Genomic DNA, 17348 nt, shown 5'->3' with positions numbered 1-17348 from the left:
AATGAAGAAAATGCTCCAGGGATAATGATATAGGTTACATAATATCTAGCAGAAACAAGGTACGCAACAAAAGGAAAAATTGGTTGCACACAACGTCCAAGAGTGGGATAGGTCAGTTCAGCAGTAGTAGACAAGGTTGCCACAGGCATAAGGGCACAAAGCAGCAAAGTTCATCCTCCTCCACACTTGAAAAAACCAATATCGTTGTGAACGTTGTTGTGCTCAGTTCACATCAGCTGAAAAATAGCTCTCTGGCCTTGCCCCTATTGAGAATAATGTGTTCCAAGAGACAAGATTCTCGACACAAAGATCCTCAAGCATACCACATCTAGAATACATGTCAATCAAGGCACACCCAAGCACACAGCCCCTTTGTAATTCAATATGTAAGCATTGCCTTGAAGTCCAAAGCATAGGTGATTTCATTTGGAGAGACGCTGTCAGGCATTTTTTGGATAAGCATGAAGTCACTAAGTCATGTCAAAAAGCTTGCTCACTAGCTTCGAGTACATAGATGTACATAATTCTTTGAGTTTTCAGAGTGCTCTTGTAAACATTATGTATAAAGTCTTGGTTTTGCTTAGTCATTTGCAAGAGTTTTGGGTTGGTAGAACTCTTAAAAGGTGGTTTTCAATGAGTACTCTCAATCATGCTTGATAGCCGGTGAATTGGACTCATACATCATAAGTTACATGCATTGGAAGGGGGTGGTTCCTTACTTAGAAAGTGGGTGCGGATGCATGTGAAGAAATGCAAGTGGGCTGATTTGATGGATTTAATTAGAAAAGGTGTGGCCGAGGATTTCTAGAAATAGCCAAAGTGATAAGCTCCGAGCCGGGCTTTACAGCATTGCATTCGGTGCTCGGAGTCACCCACCACGCCTCCGCCAAGATTGCTCGATGTAGGGTGCAAAACAGAAAATTCATTGGTTTAAGTGGGGAGGTGGGAGGATGGTGCCAAGTGGAAATGGAGTAATCCCACATGGGGGGGAGCAAATGAAAATTGGAGGGTATAAGGGGGGGAGTGGGTACCCTCTAAGGGTGTATCAAAGGCGCTAATGGAGCTTCCTTGCCTTCCTTGTGAGGGCCTGTGGGTGTTGGGGGAGAAAGGGTTGCCACTTTTAGTCCACACCATCTGTCCAGACACCTGGCCACCTTTTTGGTCCACTGGACATCCCCTTTCCCCACTTGCCTTGGTCAAAAAGTGGCCGACAGCTCATTTTTCACCCAAAAAAGGCCTAAAATGGACCAATTAAAAGGTGCCCAAAGGGGAAATGATGTCAGCTAAGAAGAGAGAGAAAATACCTTGGAATAAGAGCCAAAAAAAACCCCTTTTAATAGCTGAAATTCCATGCACACCCTTTTTCCTAACAGAGACTAGCTTTTTTGGAGCTTTTGAGAGATACCCCAACTTCAAAAACTTGTAACTCTCTCGTCTGGTGTCGGAATCAAGCATATGGATACTCTACGGAGGTCTACACAACACAAGATTCATCTTTATGGTCTTGGTTTTCATCAATTTTAATCATGGTTTGGATTAGGGCTGTTTTCCGCCCGAGTCTACAGGTGTTCGACATAGGTGTTTTCAGCAGCTTTGAGGTGTTTCTTTTCAACAGTGTGGTATTTGCAAGGCTATAGAAGTTCTCATTTTACTTCTTGTTTTCACGCAAACATGATTTTGGTGCCCCCACGGAGAAGCAAGTGCTCCTATGCTCCAATTCCTGTGAAATATTTCTATTCTGCAGGCAGTGAATGTAAAAGGGATGTGGGTCCTTATGGACAACCGCCTATGTATGTGCAAATTGTGGACAACACCTGAGGTGGTGGTATAATTGGATTGCAGCCTTTGGAGGGTCGTGAGGTTTTGTGGAGCCGAGCACTAAGGACCGGGTTACCTAGTGTGGGGTGGATTAGGTACTGGAGCGATCCATCGACATCCCTTGAGTTTTCGACGTCACATGCAGTAAGTGTTTTTGTGGCAATCAAACATGGCAGAAGACTTTCCACAGTTTCATGGATTGCCTAATGAAAATGCACAAACATTATTAAAAAGTTGGAAGTCAATTGCTTACTGCACAATATACTATACTGAGCTATATTGTTGCGGCTGCTGCAATATAGTTTACAAGATGAGGCAAAAGTTTGGTTACACAATTTTGAGGAGTTGATGCAGGCACAAAACCTAGAGGTGGTTTTGAACTACAATCGTGTGAAGCAAGCTTTCCTGGCACAGTACCGATCCATTGAAGTACCAGACGAAGTTTGGCATGAAATTCTGGGATATACTCAAAGGGCTAATCAAATTGTTGATGATTTTTTCATGCAGTTCACCCGTTTATGGGATAAATGGGCCCAGGATTTGGGAAACGAGATCCCTCCATCCATGTTAAAGAAGTACCGTTTTGTGGAAAACCTAAAAGAAAGCTTGAAGTTTAAAGTTGAGCTGAAAAGGCCCGCCACCTTCGAGGAGGCAGTCGCCATTGCCAGAGAGAAAGAATGGAAAGCGGTCCCTGAACAATATAATGGTAGACAAAAGGAGGAGAATCAAGCAGAAGCTGGAGGACAACCTGTTCAAAGGGCTACTACTACTGAACAATTACAACAAAATATGCAAGACATGATGACCATGATGAAGGAAATACGACTTAGTGTTCTTGGTGGTGGAGGTGGTCGTGGTTGTGGACGTGGTAGAGGGATGGCTCAGGCATGTGAAGCTCATCCTAATGCTAACCAGGGTCGTGGGCAAGGTGGTTTTGAGCCGCAGAGGAGGTTCATTCCTACTTGTTATAATTGTGGTGAGCTTGGTCACATCCACACTTATTGTCCAAAGCCAACAAGGATGGGAGGGGATATGTTTCCACTTCCTCAGCAGATTCCTAACAGAAATAATGATTATGCATTAAATATACGAGGAGATCAAGGTACTGGACAGGAAAATCAAGCCTCAACCTCTGGTGGTCATGTGGGTATTGTGCGGGTAGAAAAGAAAGACGTAGATGTGTTGCCAGTAGTCAAAAGAGAGAGGGAAGGCTATGCAACACCAGGGCCTAGTAGAAAGAAAGGGAAGGAGAAGGAGGGTGAAGATGCAAAAGCCAAGAGAAAGAGAAAGCCTCGTAGACGATTTGAAGTGGCATATTTGCATTTGGGAGAAGGCCAAACAGCTTACAGTTTTAAGGAAGACCTGATTGGGAGGAAATTAGATTGTACTTTTTGACAGTTGATGAATATGGTGTCCAAACTTAAAAGGCAGTGGAAGTCATTAGTGAATCCAGAAAAAGAGCTGAAGCATGGACAAGTCAGAGTGTTGTCCGTGGGAGAGTTACCGGACATCTGTCCTGTGGTGAATGCTTGGCACAAAGGTGTGGGCATGGGAGAAGCCTACATTGATGGAGGTGCTCAAGTTTGTGTGATCACACAGTCATGTGTCGAGAGACTGGGTCTCATCACATGCGGAAGCTCTGGGTTTTGGATTCGACTAGCAAACCATGCCAAGGTGAAATGTTTGGGGATGATCAAGAATTTGGAAGTTGAACTCTTTAACGTGAAAGTTATGGTGAACTTTCATGTTATGCCAGCTGGTCTGGGAGCCTTTCCTCTCATTTTGGGACAACCTTGGTTGAGAGATGTTGGTGCCGTGCAATATTGGGGCAAGGGAACAATCAGTGTGCATGGCAAGAATGGTGAAAAGAGGGTGTTTGATATGACTACAAACAACCTATGGCACTTGAAGATGTGAGTGATAATGATGAGTTCAAAACTACCAGTGATGGTAGTTCTGAAGACTCAGAAAGTAGCACTACTTCGAGTTCCAGTGATGAGGGTGAAGTGTCATTCTTGCTGTTGGATGAGGAACAGAGAGAAGTTAGTGAAGTGCTGCAATTATCAGGGAATATAAATTCTTCAAGCCGTTTAGAGAAACTTGAAGAGTTGATACAACCTAAACAGAAACTACCAGTGAAGAAAGAGTTGATTCAAAATATGTTGAGTACTAATTTGACACAAGGAGAAAGAATGGAGTAGTTAGCAATGTTGGACAGGTTTCCAAATCTTTTCATTACCTCATATCAAGAAATAAGGGGTTTTGTTGGGGATCATGTGAAGATTGAGCTAGTTGAAGGGGCAGAACCAATCAGAAAAAAGTTAAGGACGATGGGCAAGGGGCAGATGAATGCCTTAAAGGAAGAAGTGGATAAGCTTTTGGATGCAGGGTTCATTGTGCCAGTGGATAATGATGAATGGGTGAGCCCTGTAGTAGTCACCCCAAAGAAAGATGAGCGTTGGAGAGTATGTGTTGATTACAAGCCACTAAATGCGGTGACCAAGAAAGATCCTTACCCTTTTCCTTTTATTGATCAATTGCTAGATGTAGTGGCTAGTTTTGAGAGATATAGTGTCTGCGATGGTTATTTAGGATACTTTGAGGTTATCCTTGCTCCTGAAGACAAAAAAAAGACTACTTTTATCACGCCATGGGGTTGTTTCTGCTTTTGTTGCCTTCCTTTTGGATTGACAAATGGGCCAGGAGCCTTTGAAAGAAAAGTAGATTGGGTCCTTACCCCGTTTCTTGGGAAGTTTTCAAAGGATTCATAGATTATTTTTGTGTATACAGTTCACGAAAAGAGCATGTTCAAAAGCTTTAAATGACTTTTGCCAGGTATGATGAATGCGAGGGTCAGCTCAATCCTAAAAAATGTCATTTGGCACAGCCATGGGTGAAGCTTTTGGGGCATGTAATTTCAGAAAATGGGATTGAAGCAGATCCAGAGAAAGTGGAGGCTTTGTTGTTAGTGTCACCTCCAAAAGATACCAAACAGTTCACCACTTTCATATAAAAAGTTAAATATTTGTCTCGCTTCATACCTTTGGCATCACATCTATTGTATCCATTGCAGCAAAAAGTTAAGAATGATCCCTTCGAGTGGTCTCATGACTGTGATGATGTTTTTGACAAAGTTAAAAAGGTTTTGAGTACATTACCTATTATGCAAGCTCCTAACTGGGAAAAGGAGTTTTATGTCAACCCATTAGTGGGAGATGATGCTATTGGAGCTATATTATTGCAAAGGGGGAAGGAATCTCTTTATATGAAGCCTCTTCATTATGCTAGCAGAGTGAAGACTCCTCATGAAAGATATTTTTTTGAAATTGAATTGGTGATGACCAGTATGGTTTATGCTTGCAGACGATTTAGACACTACTTTCTGTAAAAGTCATTCACTTTTCTCACCAATTATTCATCGCTTCCCCAGCTAGCTGTTCAATAATTTATATATATCAAAAACAGTGATGAAATGGGTTATTGAGCTTCAAGAGTTTTAGTTCACCTTTTTGGTGGAGGAAAGTACTCGGGCTACCCTGGCACATCTTCTTACTTATAAGGATACTCCGGTTTTGGTTAAAGAAGAGGTGGTGCGAAAGAGGGAAGTTGGGACTCTTGCCATCCCTAATGCTTCACTACTATACTTTGATGGTTCTTATCAAAGAAGTCATGATGCTGCTTCAGGAGGCATTGTTATTTATGATGCAAAAGCAAAGCTTATGAGGAAGCAAGGGCTGAAACTTGATGCAAAGAGTAATAATGAAGCAGAATACATGGCTCTTCAAGGTGGTTTGCATATTTTCTTACAATTGGGAATTAGACGCTTGCAAATTAAAGGAGATGCTTTGTTGGTTGTGAAGCAAGTGTTGGGAGTATGGAAGAATAAGAACCCTAAATTGAAAAATTTATGCTTCAAAGTGAAAGCGTTGCTCAAAAATCTCGAATCATGGAGTTTGCAGCATGTTGAGAGGTCTGAAAATGAAGAAGCTCATGATGAGGCCCAAGAAATGATCACTTTGTGTGTTTGCGGTGAAGGAAGATGCCCCTTTATATCATGGGAGGAAAATCTTATCAAAGGAAGTGGATTTTCTATTGACAGGTATTCTACCTGAAGGTTTACCGTCTTCTAAAAAGTATGCATTCATAAGAAAAGCGAGAAAATACAGAATTCTTGATGATGTGCTTTACATGAAAGGAGGTGATTTGGTTCTGCGTTGTGTGCCTTGGAAAGAAGAAATTTACAAAATTCTGGAAGAAAATCATGAGGGGTTTTGTGGAGGCCATTTTGCTATGAAGATCATGTTGCATAAGATCTTGCAAGAAGGTTATATATGGCCGAGTATTCAACGGAACGTTAATCATTGGTGCAAGTCATGTTTGCTTTGTCAGAGGATGGGAAAGAGAATTTTGAAGCCTGAATTGCGAAAGACAATTCTAGCTTCTGACGTGTTTGAAAAATGGGGTCTTGATGCCATTGGACCCTTACCTTTGACTAGCAAAATAAATGCTTACATCTTGACAGGAGTGGATTATTTGTCACGATGGGCAGAAGCCAAGGCTATCAAACAGATTACCAGTAAAGAGGTGGGAAATTTTGTTTATGTATGTTGCAAATTTGGTGTGCCACTAGAGCTACTTTCTGATAGAGGACCAAGATTTAGAGGAGAACTGTTTGATTTCTTATGCAAAAAGCTCCATATACAGCATAGGTACAGTTCTCCCTATTATTCCCAATGCAATGGTCTTAATGAAATATTCAATGGAGAGTTGGTAAAGATCTTGACAAAGATGATGCAGACACTTGTGAAGACTTGGGATTCAGAGCTGCCTTGTGTGTTATGGGCCTATAGAACTACTATCAAAACGAGCAAAGGATTTTCCCCTTACCACTTGGTTTATGGCAAGGAAGCTTTATTGCCAATTGAAGTGGAAATTCCTGCTCTCAATTTGTTATCATTAGAAGATGAGGAGCAAACAAATGCATGGCAGAAAAGGTTATTAGATTTACAATGCTTGCAATTGGATAGAGTTTTAGCTTTGAGCTACTATGAAGAAGTGTCAAGGAAGGCTCAGCTAAAAGCCAATGAGTGCGTGGAAGATAAAAATTTTGAGAAGGGTGATTTAGTGTTGCGATACAATAGTAAATTGGACAATACCTTTCAAAAGAAGTTTCAAATCAAATGGGAAGGTCCTGTTACTGTTGTAAACAAGTTTGAAAATGGCACATATTAGTTGGCAGACTTAAATAATGCACATCATAAGTATCGTGTTAATGGTTACAGATTGAAGAAGTATCTGGCACGTTTGATGACAATTGTGACTGAAGAAATGCTATCAATAGAAGGAGACAATGTGGAGACATCTGAAAATGTGGATGAGGTTTGTCGGGATGAAATGCAACAGTTATTCACCCTAGGGGCCTCTGATTGTCATGAATGACTAAGCAGGCAAGGGGGGGTTGGCAAGCTATGTTAGGCATCTTTTGGATAAGCATGAAGTCACTAAGTCATGCTAAAAAGCTTGCTCACTAGCCTCGAGTACAGAGATGTACACAATGCTTTGAGTTTTCAGAGTGCTCTTGTAAAAATTATGTATAAAGGCTTGGTGCTTAGTTATTTTCAAGAGTTTGGGTTGGTCGAACTCTTAAAAGGTGGTTTTCAATGAGTACTCTCAATCATGCTCGATAGCCGGTGAATCAGACTCATACATCATAAGTTACATGCATTGGAAGTGGGTGGTTCCTTACTTAGAAAGTGGGTACGGATACACGTGGGCTGATTTGATGGATTTACTTAGAAAAGGTGTGGCCAAGGATTTTTGGAAATAGCCGAAGTGATAAGCTCTGAGCCGGGCTTTACAACATTGCATTCGGTGCTCGGAGTCACCCGCCACCCGTCCGCCAAGACTGCTCGATGTGGGGGGCAAAACAAAAATTTCATTGGCTTAAGTGGGGCGGTGGGAGGATGGTGCCAAGTGGCAATGGAGTAATCCCACATGGGGGGGAACAAGTGGAAATTGGAGGGTATAAGGGGGGGAGTGGGTACCCCCTAAGCGTGTATCAAAGGAGCTAATGGAGCTTCCTTGCCTTGCTTGTGAGGGCTTGTGGGTGTTGGGGGAGAGAGGGGGCACCATTTTTAGTCCACACGGCCAGCTTCCTAGGAGCTTGGCCACCTTTTTGGTCCACTGAACATCCCCTTCCCCACTTGCCTTGGTCAAAAAGTGGCCGACATCTCATTTTTCACCCAAAAAAGGCCTAAAATGGACCAATTAAAAGGTGTCCAAAGGGGGAAATGATGTCGGCTAAGGAGAGAGAGAAAATCCTTGGAATAAGAGCCAAAAAAATCCCCTTTTAATAAGTGCAATCCCTGCACACCCTTTTTTCTAACAGAGACTAGCTTTTTTGGCGCTTTTGAAAGATACCCCAACTTCGAAAGCTTGTAACTCTCTCGTTTGGTATCGGAATCAAGCATATGGATACTCTACGGAGGTCTACATGACACGAGATTCATCTTTATGGTCTATTTTTCATAAATTTTAATCATGGTTCGGGTTAGGGTTGTTTTCCTCCCGACTCTACAGGTGTTCGACATAGGTGCTTTTCGTAGCTTTGAGGTGTTTCTTTTCGACAGTGTGGTGTGTGCAAGGCTATAGGGATTCTCATTTTCCTTCTTGTTTTCACGCAAACAATGCTTTGACTTTGCATCTGCCGAAAATAGCCCAAAGCTTCCTGGTCATGCCCTCTTCCACATATCTTGTAATCAGTACATTCCAAGAGTTCAACAAATCCTGCACAAGAAGCTCCTAAAGTAGTTTTTGTGCTTTCTGAAGTACACCATATTTGGCATACATGGTGACCAAGGCCTTGACTAGTGACACCATCGTGAATTTTCTTGCTCATATCAGCGTCTTGCATAGTGTCACATGCCTTCGAGATGAAATCATAGGTGACTGCATCTGGAGAGATTCACTCGCTTCACATCTGTTGAAACCAACATATCCACCAATTAGTGCATTCTTAGACTTAATATTCTACGACGGCAGTTCCTCAAGAACCTTTTGTGCTTTTTGAAGCACACTGTATCTGGCATACATGTATATCAAGGAAATAGCAAGCACGGAGCCCCTGTCTCACAATATCATCGTTGCCCATTCCTGCATAGGACTACATGCCTTCAAGATGCAAGCATAGGTAATTACATCTGGAGAAATGCCATGTCCCTATTGGGCAAATCCCGCAATCAATGCACTCCAAGAGATGACATTCCGGACAAGAAGTTTCTGAAGTCACGTTTTGTGAATTCTGAAGTACACCACATTTGGCATACAAGTCGACCAAGGTAGTATCAAGCATAAAAGCGTAGGTGATTGCACCTTGAGGGACGGCTCTCTCTAGTCACACATTGAAAGCATCCCACAGCTTCCTAGCCATGCCGGTCCGTGTTGGGAACATCGTGCAATCTGTAAACAACCACGACATTTAGGACAAGAAGTTCCTGAAGCAGGTTTGTGAATTCTGAAATACACCACATTTGGCATACATGCCAACCAACCGACCAAGGTAGTATCAAGCATAAAAGCGTAGGTGATTGCATCTTGGGGGATATCTCTCTCTTCTCACACGTTGAAAACAGCCCATAGCTTCCTAGCCATGCTGGTCCCTGTTGGGCATATCCTGCAATCTGAAAACGACCCCTCACTAACATTATCATCATGAATATTTTGGTCCATATCAGTGTCTTGCATGGAGACACATGCCTTCAGAATGCAAGCATAGGTGTTTGCATTTGCATCAACTAAAACTAGCCTAGAGCTTGCTGGCCCTGTCCTTGTTGGGCATACCCAACAATCAATGCTTTGCAAGGAAATGACATTCCGCACAGGAAGCTCAATACACTCCAAGAGACAACATCCAGACAGAAAGTGCCTAAAGAAAGTTTTGTGCTTTTAGAAGTACACCACATTTGACATGCATGTCGACCAAGGCACTGCCAAGCACGATTCTTTTTCTGAACAACCCCTGGCTTACAATATCATCATAAATATTTTGATTCATATCAACGTCTTGCATAGTGCCACACACCTTCACAATGCAAGCATAGATATTTGCATTTGGACAGATGCCATCTCTTTGCATCCACTGAAAACAGTTCAAAGGTAGCTGGCCATGTCCTTGTTGGGCATACCCCGCTGAAAAGAGCCCAGAGGTTGTTGTCCATGTCCTTGTTGGGCATATCCCGCAATCAATGCATTGCAATGTTAACCCTCACGCACAGTCCTATCACCTAAGACAGACGCTGTATTATTTATTTGCTAGAGTAAGGTACCGGGCTTGTCAATACAATAGGAAAAGGGTAAGAGTGATCGCCGATGAGAGGCGAGTTCTAACTTGAACATTCAAGGGATTAGTTGGCTAAGCATGGGTGCCCAAGTGTGAATGGGGCGAGCTCATATAAAAGTCAACTAAACCTAAAATTCACTCATTCTCTCATTTGTGCAATTGAAGAGTGCTCTTGCTCCATCTCCATCTTCTTCTTCTTCATCTCCTTGTGTCTGTGTATATGCATGAGAGAGAGAGAGAGAGAGAGAGTGTGTGCGATCGAGCATTGTGGCGGCACGACGACAGCGAGGTGGTTGAGCTCGGCGTAGCGGCGTCTCTCTCTTCTTCACGGCGAGGAATCCTCCACGACAGCAAGCGTAGAGTGGTGAGTGCCACACCATCATTTTCTTTGAGCTTACTAGTTTAGGCTATTTGCATGCTTGGAGCCATCTATGGCTCGCACACAGTGTATTGGCAAGTTCCTTGCATTGACACAAGCGACATAAGCGCAGCCGCTGCCGGGGAATGCCATACACTAAGCTTGAATGGCACTCTATGCTTCTTTTGTGGTGAAATTTCAATTGTAGGAAAGGTAGGGAAGGAAGGTGTGTGTGTTGAGAAGAAGGATTTTGTTTTTGCTACTGTGTATTTCTTTGTTAGTGAAGTTTTGAAAGGTACTATGTTTTCTGTGTGATAAGGTGTTAGTATTAAGGTTGTTAGTTCTATGTAATGTAAAGTATAGTAAGTAGGAAGTAAATCTGTTAGAGCTAATGAAGTGTGTTAGTGTGTAAATAGTAGGTGTATTAGTTGTAAGTAGGTAGGTAGAGTGTGTGTGTGTGCTCGCGCGCAAGCCGCAGCGACCTTATCCAAAAAAAAAAAATTTAAATTTAAAAAAAATATAAAGGTAGGACCGGGATCGGGAATATCTCCCAGACCCAAGCCCAAGCTCACGCTCAGGCTCAAGCCTCAGTCGCCCTTTAAAATTACGTATTTTAGCTTCACATGTAGCTAAAAATCGACTTTTTTGAGGACCAACGGAGCTTCAGGTGACCGAACGTTGTGCTGTAAAGCACACCGTGACCCTCTGAGTGATATGCTCATTTTGAGCTATCACACACTTTAAACAAAAAATCGATCATTAAAAAACAAAAAAAAACAAGTGAAAACAAACGCCTAAAAAAGTAAGCAGTTAACCTTCGAGGTTATTCACCGACGCTTGTAGGGTGCCAAAGGCACATGCATCTGCGCTTTGGTCGTGTGCTAGAGACGGAGTAACTAGAGCCTAATTTTGACTTACGCGAGTTCTCATTATCCACCTACCTTAGGTTCCACGCCCTCGGGGGGGACCCAAGGTAGTACAAACCAAGACCCGAACACAGCGGCTAGTGACTCTTCCTCTGACTACGACGTCATGGAGGGTTTCCCAATGCCTAATCCCAATAGCTCAAGCCAAGACATGCATGCCATGGGCCCGCATTTCGGGCAAAGCGTGTTGAGCCGCTTGAAGAAAACCTTTAGTAGAGCCACTCACTCCGAACAGGGAGCTAATGATGTAAATGAGGGGGGTGGGGAAGTAAATTCTCCATTCATGACCAACATAGACCCTATGCCCTTAGAGAATGTGCACATGAATACTTCATCCACTGCACCTCCTGACTCTTCAGAGTTATTCCCCTCCAAGGTCATATTACCCAATGGTAGAAGCCTTGCCGAAGTGCAAGAGGTTGAGCGATATATCATTGCGGCTAGGGAAAAGGAAGTTGAGAGCTTACGCAAGGTGGATCAACAAAGAGAGTTAAAATCTAAAGCCCCTATGTCAATATCCTTGCTAAGAGAGCAATCAAGTGCTCTTGAATTAGCGACCACTAAGGGTCAACCCTTAGAAAGCAACATTGCATCTAGCTCAAAGGACACCCCTAGCACTTCAATCCTAGATGGAGTGTTCTTAAATGAGAACTAGGAGTACGAACTACAAACGGAAACTCTAACCGACCTATACATAGGTCACACCTATCACCTGGGTTGGTTAGATGTCCTACAATCCACAATGGGTGCTACTAGTGTGGAGGATCAACAACAAAGAGTTTGTGAGGTCATCCATAGGATCATTGAGTTAGAGAGACAGAACAAGGAGATCAACATGCCTTCAACAGGTCTGATGAGATTCTTGGATGTAGAAAAGGCTAAATAACCAACCTTCTTGCAAATGGAGACTCCCTCGGTAAGTCCGATGGATCCCCCATATGTTGTTTTGTCGAGGGTCTCGGTGCAATCTGAGCCCACAAGTGATAGCTTTACCTTTCCAAATCTAGTTCATCTTTCCCTTGATGACACGATAGCTACCATGCCTACCCCAATGATGGGCATGCCAAGAAACACTCCATGGACCTCATTTGTTAGTAAAGCACCGCTACATGGTAGCTCAATGCCTGCAACAGTACCTACAAGTGTGTACCAATCGTATACACCCATGGGTCCTCATACTCATGTAGCCCCTACTCCTCCCATTGTTTCAACTACCTATGCTCCACAACCACAACACCCAAGTTCTTATTTCCATGGGACTATACCGGCTAGCATTAGCATGTTACATCCGACGTCTGCTATGCCTAGGGCCACACATATGAACTTTGGGCCACCACATGGCACAACATCGTACCCAACGTGGAACCCAAGGGCTTTCTATGCGCCAAGCCCAATGCCAATACCTACTCCACATGTAGTCTTTGGAGTGCCTTCACCCACGGTGCCTGCTCACTTAGGTGACTTGGCAACATTTGCTCAAGCTATTGGTCGATCTATTGCTGAGAATATGTGTAACACGCCTGATAGAGAGCCTAGAAGTAAGGCAGTACAAATAGCCAAGCTCACACAAAAATTTAGTGGAGACGGGGATGTGAGAAAGCGTATCAAAGTGTTAGAACAAATATGCGATTCTCTAGGAGAACACAATGACCTGCATAAGAGTAATGCTTTAAGCCTAACCTTAAGTGGGAAGGCAGGGGATTGGTATAGAACCCTAAGGGTGGAAGAAAAAACGATTTACCCTACTCTTAGGAGACTGTTCTTGAAAGAATACATATGAGAGGGAGTGCTTTGGGGTGTAGCCTCTTAGCTCCAAAAATCCCAACGAGAGGAAGGAGAGTTAGTGAGAGACTTTATTAGTTGCTTAAAGCATTTGAATTCTTGTTGTAATCCAAATGAGCGCTTCAATAATAATCAATTTCTTGATAGATTCATTAGGGGATTACGACATGAGGATATCTACAATGGCCTAGTCATTAGAGGTATCACCACTTGGGAAGCAGTCACCACCAATGCGATCCAATTGGAGGATAATTTAATGATTCAAGGAGAGAGAGTGTTTGTTGATCCTAAATCTATTAGCTCGCAAGCATCAGGGCATCAGCCAATGACCCTAAAGCCTATTGCTAAGGAGCCAAAGATATCTGAGATGATTTTAGCAGATCTCACCAAGGCTATTCAAGAGAGTCTTAGAGACAATCGTGCTCCGCAAAACAATCATATGTATCCAAGAAGGGAGCAACAATGGTGCTCAGTATGCTATGGAGCGCATAGTACCAGTGAATGCCCTACTTTTAGAGTAAAATTCAATGGTAATTGCAATTCCTGTGGGAGGTATGGTCATCAAGCTAAGGATTGCATAGTATTTAAGCGAGCGATGGCCAATAGACCAACCTGAGCATGGACAGACACACCTCGAGTGCTTGCATTGATGCCGTACCCACCTCTTGAACAAATGTCACAACACACGGTCCCTAGGGCCCAAAATGTTGTCCAAGAAACACCCTTACCACCTCCGGTCCTAGGACCGCAACCACCACATCCGAGAATCACTTATGTGAATCAAGTGGGTTGTGAGTCATCTATTGCTTGTTTAGAAGGCTGTGAGGAAGATATGGATCCTAATATTGCCTATGGGATGGATGTTCTTGAAGAAAGTCCACAATACTACATGGAGGACTATTGGGGACAAGTCAAACATGTATATCAAGTAGCTGCTCTTGTGGCAAGAGGCCAAAATATCAATTACAGTGCTGAGAGACCACCTCTTCAATGCTATGAGTGTGGAGGTCCACATTGTGTGGCCAAGTGTTCTATTAGGCTACAAAAGAATGCCACACTAATGAAAACCAATCAAGCAAGCACATCTACAATGCCGGTGTAATCGATGTGGCATAAATCATTTGATTGCCCAATGTCCAAATAATCCAAATGCACCGAAGATCATGCCATTAAACTTGATTGATGTTACCGAGGAGCCATCACAAAGTACACCTGTGGTACCAGTAAATGTACTCACATGATCGGTGCTCCAAAAACAAAATTATATTCTTGAGGAAAGAGACACGGCATCAATTGCCCAACCTCAGAAAAAGAAGAAAACATGAAGGAAGAGATCGCAAAAAGCAGTGAAGTCAGACCCCAGTTCAAAGACCAACATAGGGACCGGTGATGACCCCGTATATATGAACGACACTGAAGAGGATTTTGATTCAGGTGAAACCATGGAGACCAAAACAACCACTAAGATAGAAACCAACAAGGAAGATCTTCATGAGCCACAATGGCCAGGATCCAAGAAGAAGATAGGAACTTATCCAAACCCTACAGAGGAGATTGAGCAAGTCAAGCAATTAAGAAGTTTGGTAGAAGATACCCAAAGGGATCCAGAACCAGCACCTAGGCAGATCCAGATTACAGACACCATGTTCCCTAGCAATAGCAACCTCACCAAGTCCATAGACCCTTAGCCATACCTAGTGTCATCCAAAAAGAAAGTGACTTAAATTCATGGGAAAGTGGACGTACTCACTTCTTAATGGAAAGAATGTTTACAGAGGGACTACCTGATCCTATCAAAGAAATGGAGATCCCATCTTCCCCACGTCAAGGGACTAAAGTCCAAAAGGTGCCGTTAAACATTGCTAAATTGATGGATTTCATGTCTTTAGAAGTTAGAACCACCATCATGTCCAAACTATATAAAGACCCTGAGCTAGTGTCAGCTCTTCGAGCCTTCCTCAATGGAGAACTAAGGTTTGGGCTACCACAATTTGCACAGATGGATGGAGCTGGGGAGATGCCAATAGAGGAGGAACACTTAGATCCTCAACCCAACCTAGATGAGAACCTTGTTATAGAAGTATCTGTTATTAACAAGTTGGGACAATACTTTGAGGGTGATGAATCCAATGTGACCATACCAATCACTACCAAGGGATTAACTGTGAAGGGAATCCTTGATGGTGGCACTGGGGTTAGCATTGTGACTAAAACTTGTTGGGAAACTATGGGAAGACCTCACCTTGCGACCACAACCATAGTAGTGAAGATGGACAATGGGTCTATTGTTAAACCTATTGGAATGCTAGAAGATCTCAAAATCAAGGTCTTTGGACATAAAATAAGAGTTACCTTCATTGTTATGGATTTTTCCAAGCACACTATGGCATCTGAGATGATCTTAGGACATCCTTTCATGAGGGAAGCAAAAATGGTGCATGACTGGTCTAAAAACCATGTCTACTTGTAGTTCCAAGATTCTTTCATTCAAGTGGATCTTATAACTAGTCGAGCACATCCCCTAGGAAACAAGTTTATAATTGATCATAGATCTGACACCACAGTTCACTCGGCCCCATTGCAGTATTGTTACACGTGTAAAGCGGACACTGATTTTGGGTAAGATTCTCCTTATATGGATGTACTACGTGGGATGACTGAGTCGGACAATGTGGATTGGGTCCACCTAGCAGCAACCATAGACACGGGGGAAACAGGGGGACGACCTGGGTGACACCTGAGGGGGATGAAATGCCCGTACCCTTAAATATGCTACAAGCAATGCAGATAGCTTCTGATAAGACTCATCCTCATATAATGAAAAAAACATACAAGTGGGTCCCTAAATCTTCTTTAGCAACCATAGCTAGTGCTAAAAAAATAGAAGCCTTGTAAGAAACGTACCACTCGCTCCAAAAAATGCAAGAAAACGTGGCGGTGGGTTCCTAAACTGTGAAAAGACTTTGGGGGGTCAAAGAAAAGGTAATCAGTCAGGCGATGATTTCATGAGAAATTCCTTTTATCATAGCTTAACTACAAGGTCTTTTAGGTATAGCCTCTAGTTAGCCCTCAGACATGAAATACTTGGCTCTCACGATTAAACAACTTAATTGACCAAAGAAAATTGAGAAGCTTGCCCATGGTATTAATAGTTGATCTTTAGTGCCTTTTGACCATCAAATTAGCGACCCCAGGCTTGTTTAATTTTTTATCTTTACAACTGTTTATGCGTTTGATTATATTGCCATTTAATGTTTATTGCTGACAAATGGTTTAAAATTCTGTTACCAATCAAATTTTCTGCCTACAACTGCATATGATTCTTAATTATATATGAGAATGCAATTACTATGCCAATGTTGTTTGATTTTGCAGTGACTGAAGAAGGCTAAGGACGTTCATCTCAAATGCTCTTCCACCTCGATGAACGACCTTCAACTCAATAGCTTCCGAGGAGGGAATCTACATCAGGAAGGGGGGCATGTTAACCCTCACGCACATTCCTATCACCTAAGACGGATGCCATATTATTTATTTGGTAGAGTCAGGTACCAGGCGCACTCTAACTGGAACATTCAAGGGATTAGTTGGCTAAGCATGGGCGCCCAAGTGTAAATGGGGTGAGCTCATATAAAAGTCAACTAAACCTAAAATTCACTCATTCTCTCATTTGTGCAATTGAAGAGTGCTCTTGCTCCGTCTCCATCTTCTTCTTCTTCATCTCCTTGTCTGTGTGTGTGTGTATGCATGAGAGAGAGAGAGAGAGAGTGTGTGTGCGATCGAGCATTGTGGCAGCACGACGGTGGCGAGGCGGTTGAGTGCAGCATAGCAACATCTCCCTCTTCTTCGTGGCGAGGAATCCTCCACGACAGCAAGCGTAGAGCGGTGAGTGACACACCATCTTCTTCTTTGAGCTTACTAGTTTAGGCTAGTTGCGTGCTTGGAGCCATCTATGGCTCGCACACAGTGTATTGGCAAGTTCCTTGCATTGACACGTGCGACATACACGCACATGCAAGGAACAACATTTTGGACAGGAAGCTTGTCAGGCACTTTTCTTAGCCATCTAAAATATTTAGCATACATGTCAACCAATCAACAACATCTCGTGTAATGCCAGACGCCT

At 42.9% G+C, this 17348-nt stretch overlaps 1 pseudogene; it reads right to left on the bottom strand.

The window, feature by feature from the left end:
• Window positions 1-340: 340 nt before the first annotated feature.
• Window positions 341-9169, bottom strand: LOC147440605 (uncharacterized; annotated as a pseudogene).
• Between the last annotated feature and the right edge of the window lie 8179 nt (window positions 9170-17348).

This window comes from Adiantum capillus-veneris, chromosome 15 (assembly GCF_014529385.1).
Source record: "Adiantum capillus-veneris isolate H3 chromosome 15, ASM1452938v2, whole genome shotgun sequence".
In the NCBI taxonomy this organism is placed as follows: Eukaryota; Viridiplantae; Streptophyta; class Polypodiopsida; order Polypodiales; family Pteridaceae; genus Adiantum; species Adiantum capillus-veneris.
The sequence above is the reverse complement of the archived record's forward strand: the minus strand, read 5'-3'. Positions and strand labels throughout refer to the sequence as shown.